Source organism: Cryptomeria japonica, unplaced genomic scaffold (genome assembly GCF_030272615.1).
Source record: "Cryptomeria japonica unplaced genomic scaffold, Sugi_1.0 HiC_scaffold_555, whole genome shotgun sequence".
Classification (NCBI taxonomy): domain Eukaryota; kingdom Viridiplantae; phylum Streptophyta; class Pinopsida; order Cupressales; family Cupressaceae; genus Cryptomeria; species Cryptomeria japonica.
Window position 1 is genome coordinate 5,877 of NW_026729364.1, and position 8,735 is coordinate 14,611.

Sequence of the window (8,735 nt, forward strand, 5' to 3'; positions counted from 1 at the left end):
GTGTGTGGGCACCGCGTTGCAGACGGGACACTGCACGCACACGACGCCCCCTCCAGGTGCACGCACGTAGGCCGGGCCGGGTGCACACCCGACGCCCTAGCAAGGTGCGCGCACCCGGGCAGGGCTCACACTTGGCGAACGGGGCGCACTTCGCGAGGGAGGGTGTGCACCTCGACGGGGGGTGGGTGGCCGGGGTGGATTCGCACGTGGGTCGCGGTTTGCTAAGTACACACTGCGACAAGCTCATAACGGGTGCGATCATACCAGCGTTAGTGCACCGGATCCCATCAGAACTCCGCAGTTAAGCGCGCTTGGGCCGGAGTAGTACTGGGATGGGTGACCTCCCGGGAAGTCCCGGTGTTGCACCCTTTTTTAGTTTTTCGCCGGGCATCGCAATGCTATTTGAATAAACCTTTTGCCCGTTTGCGTTCTCGTCGGGGCCGGGCCGGGCCGGGGTGCGCTGCCCGCACTACCGCGCGCGCGGGGGGCGACACCGAGCGCGCACCCGAGGCGCCCCGAGCACACAGGCCACGGTGCAACCCGGGCGTTGTGCGCGCACCCCGGTGCGCCCGAGGTGCTGCGCGCGCACCCAGGTGAAATCGGTGTGCACCTCGGCCAGTGCGCGCTCGGTCGAGTCGCGCACGTTGGCCAAGGTGCACGGTGATGTTTCTTACTCTAAGGTTCCGCACCAGACGCCCGGGACAGGTGAGCGAAGCTGGGCGGGGCCGGGTGCGCGGCCGGGGCAGGTGCACGCAGCTGGAGAGAGCTTTGGAGCACACTTCGGAGCGCACCAATGATGCGCTCCATTCAAAAGTTTCCTGAAAAGGCAAAAAAAGTTGAGATTATAGAATTTCCCACTTGAGAGATTGTAAAAAAAAAAAATTTAAAATGAAGGAAACGCGGGGTGCCAAGGTGTGCGCAGCCCAGCCAAGGTGTGCGCACCAAGGCGCCCACCCTGGCGAAGGTGCACGCAAGGTGCGCACCCGAGGCAAACCGGACAATTAACCCAACTTTCGACTTCGCGCGCACCTTGGAGCGCACTTCGGAGCGCTCCTTGGTGCGCACCAATCTTGGGCACCTCGGAGTGCACCATGGCGCCCACCAAGGTGCGCACCCGGGGCAAACCGAGCTCCGACTTCGTGCGCACCTTGGAGCGCACGAAAGGTGCGCACCATGGCGCCCACCAAGGTGCGCAGCCCAGCCAAGGCGTGCGCATCAAGGTGCGCACCCTGGCGAAGGTGCGCACCCGGGGCAAACCGAGCTCCGACTTCGTGCGCACCTTGGAGCGCACAAAAGGTGCGCAACCCAGCCAAGGTGTGCGCACCCCGGTCAAACCGAGCTCCGAATCGTGCGCACCAGAGGTGCACGCCATCGTGCGCACCTTGGAGCACACTTCGGAGCCCTCCTTGGTGCGCGCCGATGTTGCGCACCTCGGAGCGCACCCGGGGAAAACAATGCAATTAACCCGACTTTCGACTTCGTGGGCACCTCGGAGCGCTCTCGGGTTCGCACCTCGGAGCACACCGAGGTGCGCACCTTTGATGCGCTGCCTTCACCAATTTCCAGAAAAGGCAAGAAAACATTGAGAAGGTGTGCGCACCGAGGTGCCCACCCTGGCGAAGGTGCACGCGAGGTGCGCACCCGGGGCAAACCGGGCTCCGACTTCGTGCACGCCGCACCTTGGAGCACACTTCGGAGCGCTCCTTGGTGCGCACCAGGGCGCGCAACCCAGCCGAGGTGCCCACCCCGGCGAAGGTGCACGCGAGGTGCGCACCCGGGGCAAACCGGGCTCCGACTTCGTGCACGCCATGGTGCCCACCGCGGCGAAGGTGCACGCGAGGTGCGCACCCGGGGCAAACCGGGCTCCGACTTCGTGCACGCCGCACCTTGGAGCACACTTCGGAGCGCTCCTTGGTGCGCACCATGGTGCCCACCAGGGCGCGCAACCCCGCCGAAGGTGCACGCGAGGTGCGCACCCGGGGCAAACCGGGCTCCGACTTCGTGCACGCCGCACCTTGGAGCACACTTCGGAGCGCTCCTTGGTGCGCACCATGGTGCCCACCAGGGCGCGCAACCCCGCCGAAGGTGCACGCGAGGTGCGCACCCGGGGCAAACCGGGCTCCGACTTCGTGCACGCCATGGTGCGCACCGCGGCGAAGGTGCGCACCCGGGGCAAACCGGGCTCCGACTTCGTGCACGCCGCACCTTGGAGCACACTTCGGAGCGCTCCTTGGTGCGCACCAGGGCGCGCAACCCAGCCGAGGTGCCCACCCCGGCGAAGGTGCACGCGAGGTGCGTACCCGGGGCAAACCGGGCTCCGACTTCGTGCACGCCGCACCTTGGAGCACACTTCGGAGCGCTCCTTGGTGCGCACCATGGTGCCCACCAGGCCGCGCAACCCAGCCAAGGTGTGCGCACCAAGGTGCACGCGAGGTGCGCACCCGGGGCAAACCGGGGTCCGACTTCGTGCACGCCGCACCTTGGAGCACACATCGGGGCGCTCCCGGGTTCGCACCGGCGTTGCGCACCGTGGTGGGCACCTCGGAGCACACCAAGGTGGGCAGCGAGGTGCGCACCTTTGATGCGATGCCTTCACTAATTTCCATAAAAGGCAAAAAAAAAACGAGATTTTAAAATTTCCGTTTTGAAAGATAGTGAGAAAAAGGGAATGCTGGTGCCATCTTGAGCCCGCCCTGGTGCGCAGCCCAGCCAAGGTGTGCGCACCAAGGTGCCCACCCTGGCGAAGGTGCGCGCCCGGGCAATTAATCCAACTTCCAACTTCGCGCGCGCCAGGGTGGGAGCGCACCCAACAACCGGGCCTGGGAAGAGCCAATGCGAGAAACCCCACCAAACGCTCTGACAAAAAAAGAGGGGGCGCTCCAGTAACCCCGCTTCGGAGCGCACCCTGGGCAAACCCAGCCAAGGTGCCCACCCCGGCCAAGGTGCAGGCGAGGTGCGCACCCGGGGCAAACCGGGCTCCGACAACGTGCACGCCGCACCTTGGAGCACACTTCGTAGCGCTCCCGGGGTGCGCACCTCAGAGCACACCAAGGTGGGCAGCGAGGTGCGCACCTTTGATGCGCTGCCTTCACTAATTTCCAGAAAAGGCAAAAAAAAAAGGAGATTTTAAAATTTCCGTTTTGAAAGATAGTGAAAAAAACGGAACGCGCGTGCCATCTTGAGCCCGCCCTGGTGCGCAGCCCAGGTAAGGTGCCCACCCTGGCAAAGGTGCGCACCCGGGCAATTAACCCTACTTCCGACTTCGTGCGCGCCAGGGTGGCAACCGGGCCTCGGAAGAGCCAATGCGAGAAACCCCACCAAACGCTCCGACAAAAAAAGAGGCGGCGCTCCAATAACCCCGCTTCGGAGCGCAGCCGGGGCAAACCCAGCCAAGGTGCCCACCCCGACGAAGGTGCACGCGAGGTGCGCACCCGGGGCAAACCGGGCTCCGACAACGTGCACGCAGCACCTTGGAGCACACTTCGAAGCACTCCCGGGTGCCCACCGGCGTTGCGCACCGTGGTGGGCAGCGAGGTGCGCACCTTTGATGCGCTGCCTTCACTAATTTCCAGAAAAAGGCAAAAAAAAATGAGATTTTAAAATTTCCGTTTTGAAAGATAGTGAAAAAAAAGGAACGCGGGTGCCATCTTGAGCCCGCCCTGGTGCGCAGCCCAGGCAAGGCATGCGCACCAAGGTGCCCACCCGAGGTGCACACCCGGGGCAAACCGGGCTCCGACTTCGTGCAGGCCGCACCTTGGAGCACACTTCGGAGCGCTCCTTGGTGCGCACCATGGTGCCCACCAGGGCGCGCAACCCAGCCAAGGTCTGCACACCAAGGTGCCCACCCCGGCGAAGGTGCACGCGAGGTGCGCACCCGGGGCAAACCGGGCTCCGACTTCGTGCACGCCATGGTGCCCACCGCGGCGAAGGTGCACGCGAGGTGCGCACCCGGGGCAAACCGGGCTCCGACTTCGTGCACGCCGCACCTTGGAGCACACTTCGGAGCGCTCCTTGGTGCGCACCATGGTGCCCACCAGGGCGCGCAACCCAGCCAAGGTGTGCGCACCAAGGTGCACGCGAGGTGCGCACCCGGGGCAAACCGGGGTCCGACTTCGTGCACGCCGCACCTTGGAGCACACATCGGAGCGCTCCCAGGTTCGCACCAGCGTTGCGCACCTTTGATGCGCTGCCTTCACTAATTTCAAGAAAAGGCAAAAAAAAACGAGATTTTAAAATTTCCGTTCTGAAAGATAGTGAAAAAAACGGAACGCGGGTGCCATCTTGAGCCCTTCCTGGTGCGCAGCCCAGGCAAGTTGTGCGCACCAAGGTGCCCACCCTGGCGGAGGTGCGCGCCCGGGGCAATCCGGGCTCCGACTTCGTGCACTGCATGGTGCCCACCAAGGCGCGCAACCCAGCCAAGGTGCCCACCGCAGCGAAGGTGCACGCGAGGTGCGCACCCGAGGTGCACACCCGGGGCAAACCGGGCTCCGACTTCGTGCACGCCGCACCTTGGAGCACACTTCAGAGCGCTCCTTGGTGCGCACCAGGGCGCGCAACCCAGCCGAGGTGCCCACCCCGGCGAAGGTGCACGCGAGGTGCGCACCCGGGGCAAACCGGGCTCCGACTTCGTGCACGCCATGGTGCCCACCGCGGCGAAGGTGCGCACCCGGGGCAAACCGGGCTCCGACTTCGTGCACGCCGCACCTTGGAGCACACTTCGGAGCGCTCCTTGGTGCGCACCATGGTGCCCACCAGGCCGCGCAACCCAGCCAAGGTGTGCGCACCAAGGTGCACGCGAGGTGCGCACCCGGGGCAAACCGGGGTCCGACTTCGTGCACGCCGCACCTTGGAGCACACATCGGGGCGCTCCCGGGTTCGCACCGGCGTTGCGCACCGTGGTGGGCACCTCGGAGCACACCAAGGTGGGCAGCGAGGTGCGCACCTTTGATGCGATGCCTTCACTAATTTCCATAAAAGGCAAAAAAAAAACGAGATTTTAAAATTTCCGTTTTGAAAGATAGTGAGAAAAAGGGAATGCTGGTGCCATCTTGAGCCCGCCCTGGTGCGCAGCCCAGCCAAGGTTTGCGCACCAAGGTGCCCACCCTGGCGAAGGTGCGCGCCCGGGCAATTAACCCAACTTCCAACTTCGCGCGCGCCAGGGTGGGAGCGCACCCAACAACCGGGCCTGGGAAGAGCCAATGCGAGAAACCCCACCAAACTCTCTGACAAAAAAAGAGGGGGCGCTCCAGTAACCCCGCTTCGGAGCGCACCCTGGGCAAACCCAGCCAAGGTGCCCACCCCGGCCAAGGTGCAGGCGAGGTGCGCACCCGGGGCAAACCGGGCTCCGACAACGTGCACGCCGCACCTTGGAGCACACTTCGTAGCGCTCCCGGGTGCGCACCTCAGAGCACACCAAGGTGGGCAGCGAGGTGCGCACCTTTGATGCGCTGCCTTCACTAATTTCCAGAAAAGGCAAAAAAAAAAGGAGATTTTAAAATTTCCGTTTTGAAAGATAGTGAAAAAAACGGAACGCGCGTGCCATCTTGAGCCCGCCCTGGTGCGCAGCCCAGGTAAGGTGCCACCCTGGCAAAGGTGCGCACCCGGGCAATTAACCCTACTTCCGACTTCGTGCGCGCCAGGGTGGCAACCGGGCCTCGGAAGAGCCAATGCGAGAAACCCCACCAAACGCTCCGACAAAAAAAGAGGCGGCGCTCCAATAACCCCGCTTCGGAGCGCAGCCGGGGCAAACCAAGCCAAGGTGCCCACCCCGACGAAGGTGCACGCGAGGTGCGCACCCGGGGCAAACCGGGCTCCGACAACGTGCACGCAGCACCTTGGAGCACACTTCGAAGCACTCCCGGGTGCCCACCGGCGTTGCGCACCGTGGTGGGCAGCGAGGTGCGCACCTTTGATGCGCTGCCTTCACTAATTTCCAGAAAAAGGCAAAAAAAAATGAGATTTTAAAATTTCCGTTTTGAAAGATAGTGAAAAAAAAGGAACGCGGGTGCCATCTTGAGCCCGCCCTGGTGCGCAGCCCAGGCAAGGCATGCGCACCAAGGTGCCCACCCGAGGTGCACACCCGGGGCAAACCGGGCTCCGACTTCGTGCAGGCCGCACCTTGGAGCACACTTCGGAGCGCTCCTTGGTGCGCACCATGGTGCCCACCAGGGCGCACCCGAGGCAAACCGGGCTCCGACTTCGTGCACGCCGCACCTTGGAGCACACATCGGAGCGCTCCCAGGTTCGCACCAGCGTTGCGCACCTTTGATGCGCTGCCTTCACTAATTTCCAGAAAAGGCAAAAAAAAACGATATTTTAAAATTTCCGTTCTGAAAGATAGTGAAAAAAACGGAACGCGGGTGCCATCTTGAGCCCTTCCTGATGCGCAGCCCAGGCAAGTTGTGCGCACCAAGGTGCCCACCCTGGCGGAGGTGCGCGCCCGGGGCAAACCGGGCTCCGACTTCGTGCACTGCATGGTGCCCACCAAGGCGCGCAACCCAGCCAAGGTGCCCACCGCAGCGAAGGTGCACGCGAGGTGCGCACCCGAGGTGCACACCCGGGGCAAACCGGGCTCCGACTTCGTGCACGCCGCACCTTGGAGCACACTTCAGAGCGCTCCTTGGTACGCACCAGGGCGCGCAACCCAGCCAAGGTGCTCACCCCGGCGAAGGTGCACGCGAGGTGCGCACCCGGGGCAAACCGGGCTCGGACTTCGTGCACGCCGCACCTTGGAGCACACATCGGAGCGCTCCCGGGTTCGCACCAGCATTGCGCACCTTTGATGCGCTGCCTTCACTAATTTCCAGAAAAGGCAAAAAAAAGAAAAAAATGAGATTTTAAAATTTCCGTTTTGAAAGATAGTGAAAAAAACGGAACGCGGGTGCCATCTTGAGCCCGCCCTGGTGTGCAGCCCAGGCAAGTTGTGCGCACCAAGGCACCCACCCTGGCCAAGGTGGGTCACGGGGTGGGTCCTAGGGTGGGTAACGGGGTGGGTACTAAGGTGCGTGCCAAGGTGGGTCATAGGGTGGGTGCCAAGGTGGGCACCAGGGTGGGTGTGCACCAACCCTAGCCAGGGTAGGTCACGGGGTGGTTGTCGGGGTGGGCGTCAAGGAGCCAAGGTGGGTGGCAAGTAGCCAAGTTGCGTGCCAAGGTGGGTGTCGGGGTGGGTGCCAAGGATCCAAGGTGGGTGCCAAGGAACCAAGGTGGGTGTCTGGGTGGGTGCCGAGGTGGGAGCCAGGGTGGGTCCCAAGGTGAGTGCAAAGGTGGGTGCCAGGGTCAAGGTGAGTGCCAATGTGGGTTCCAAGGTGCCAGGGTCAGGGTGAGTGCCAATGTGGGTTCAAAGGTGCTAAGTTGGGTGCGAGGTTGGGTGCGAGGGTGGGTGGGTGCCAAGGTGTGCTAGGTGGAAGCCCGGGTGGGTCGGCATCCCATGGGTGTCGAGTTGGGTGCCTGATGGGTGCTTCTTGTCAAGTTTTAGTCGTCGGGACTCATTTCGAGCCTTAGAGGTCGTTTCTTGTCCGGTTGCCCTGTCTTCGACCTGGGAACCCAATTTTGGTCCTCGGGTCCCATTTTTTTTTGTCTCGCATCCCACTTTTGGCCTGTGGCCTTTTCGGGGTCGATTCTCGTTTTGGGCATCAGAGCATGTTTCTTCTCCTAAAACCCAATATTTGTTTATTAAGTCTCGGAACACATTTTTGTTCTCGTGGACCCATCATGGGTCTTGGAACGCATTTGTGGTCCTTGGGTCCCATTTTGCATCCCGAAACTTGTGTTTTGGTGCTTGATCCCTATTTTGGGTGCCCACCTTGCACCAAGTGCGCACCCGGGGCAAACCGAGCGCCTTGGTGCACCGGGGCAAGATCGAGCGTGCACCCGAGGCGCCCCGAACATGCACCAAGGTGCACTCGGCCCACATGTGAGCGCAGGTCGTTGCGCCCGAGGTGGTGTGTGGGCACCGCGTTGCAGACGGGACACTGCACGCACACGACGCCCCCTACAGGTGCACGCACGTAGGCCGGGCCGGGTGCACACCCGACGCCCTAGCAAGGTGCGCGCACCCGGGCAGGGCTCACACTTGGCGAACGGGGCGCACTTCGCGAGGGAGGGTGTGCACCTCGACGGGGGTGGGTGGCCGGGGTGGATTCGCACGTGGGTCGCGGTTTGCTAAGTACACACTGCGACAAGCTCATAACGGGTGCGATCATACCAGCGTTAGTGCACCGGATCCCATCAGAACTCCGCAGTTAAGCGCGCTTGGGCCGGAGTAGTACTGGGATGGGTGACCTCCCGGGAAGTCCCGGTGTTGCACCCTTTTTTAGTTTTTCGCCGGGCATCGCAATGCTATTTGAATAAACCTTTTGCCCGTTTGCGTTCTCGTCGGGGCCGGGCCGGGCCGGGGTGCGCTGCCCGCACTACCGCGCGCGCGGGGGGCGACACCGAGCGCGCACCCGAGGCGCCCCGAGCACACAGGCCACGGTGCAACCCGGGCGTTGTGCGCGCACCCCGGTGCGCCCGAGGTGCTGCGCGCGCACCCAGGTGAAATCGGTGTGCACCTCGGCCAGTGCGCGCTCGGTCGAGTCGCGCACGTTGGCCAAGGTGCACGGTGATGTTTCTTACTCTAAGGTTCCGCACCAGACGCCCGGGACAGGTGAGCGAAGCTGGGCGGGGCCGGGTGCGCGGCCGGGGCAGGTGCACGCAGCTGGAGAGAGCTTTGGAGCACACTTCGGAGCGCACCAATG

The 8,735-nt window shown here is 63.3% G+C and overlaps 2 non-coding genes across 2 annotated transcripts; both read left to right on the plus strand.

Annotated features, from left to right (window-relative positions):
- The first annotated feature begins 250 nt into the window (after positions 1 to 250).
- On the plus strand, positions 251 to 369 carry LOC131872320 (5S ribosomal RNA). Its single transcript, XR_009370483.1, has one exon. It is a non-coding gene; the product is annotated as a 5S ribosomal RNA (ribosomal RNA).
- A 7,820-nt stretch (positions 370 to 8,189) lies between these two features.
- On the plus strand, positions 8,190 to 8,308 carry LOC131872328 (5S ribosomal RNA). Its single transcript, XR_009370491.1, has one exon. It is a non-coding gene; the product is annotated as a 5S ribosomal RNA (ribosomal RNA).
- The last annotated feature ends 427 nt before the right edge of the window (positions 8,309 to 8,735 follow it).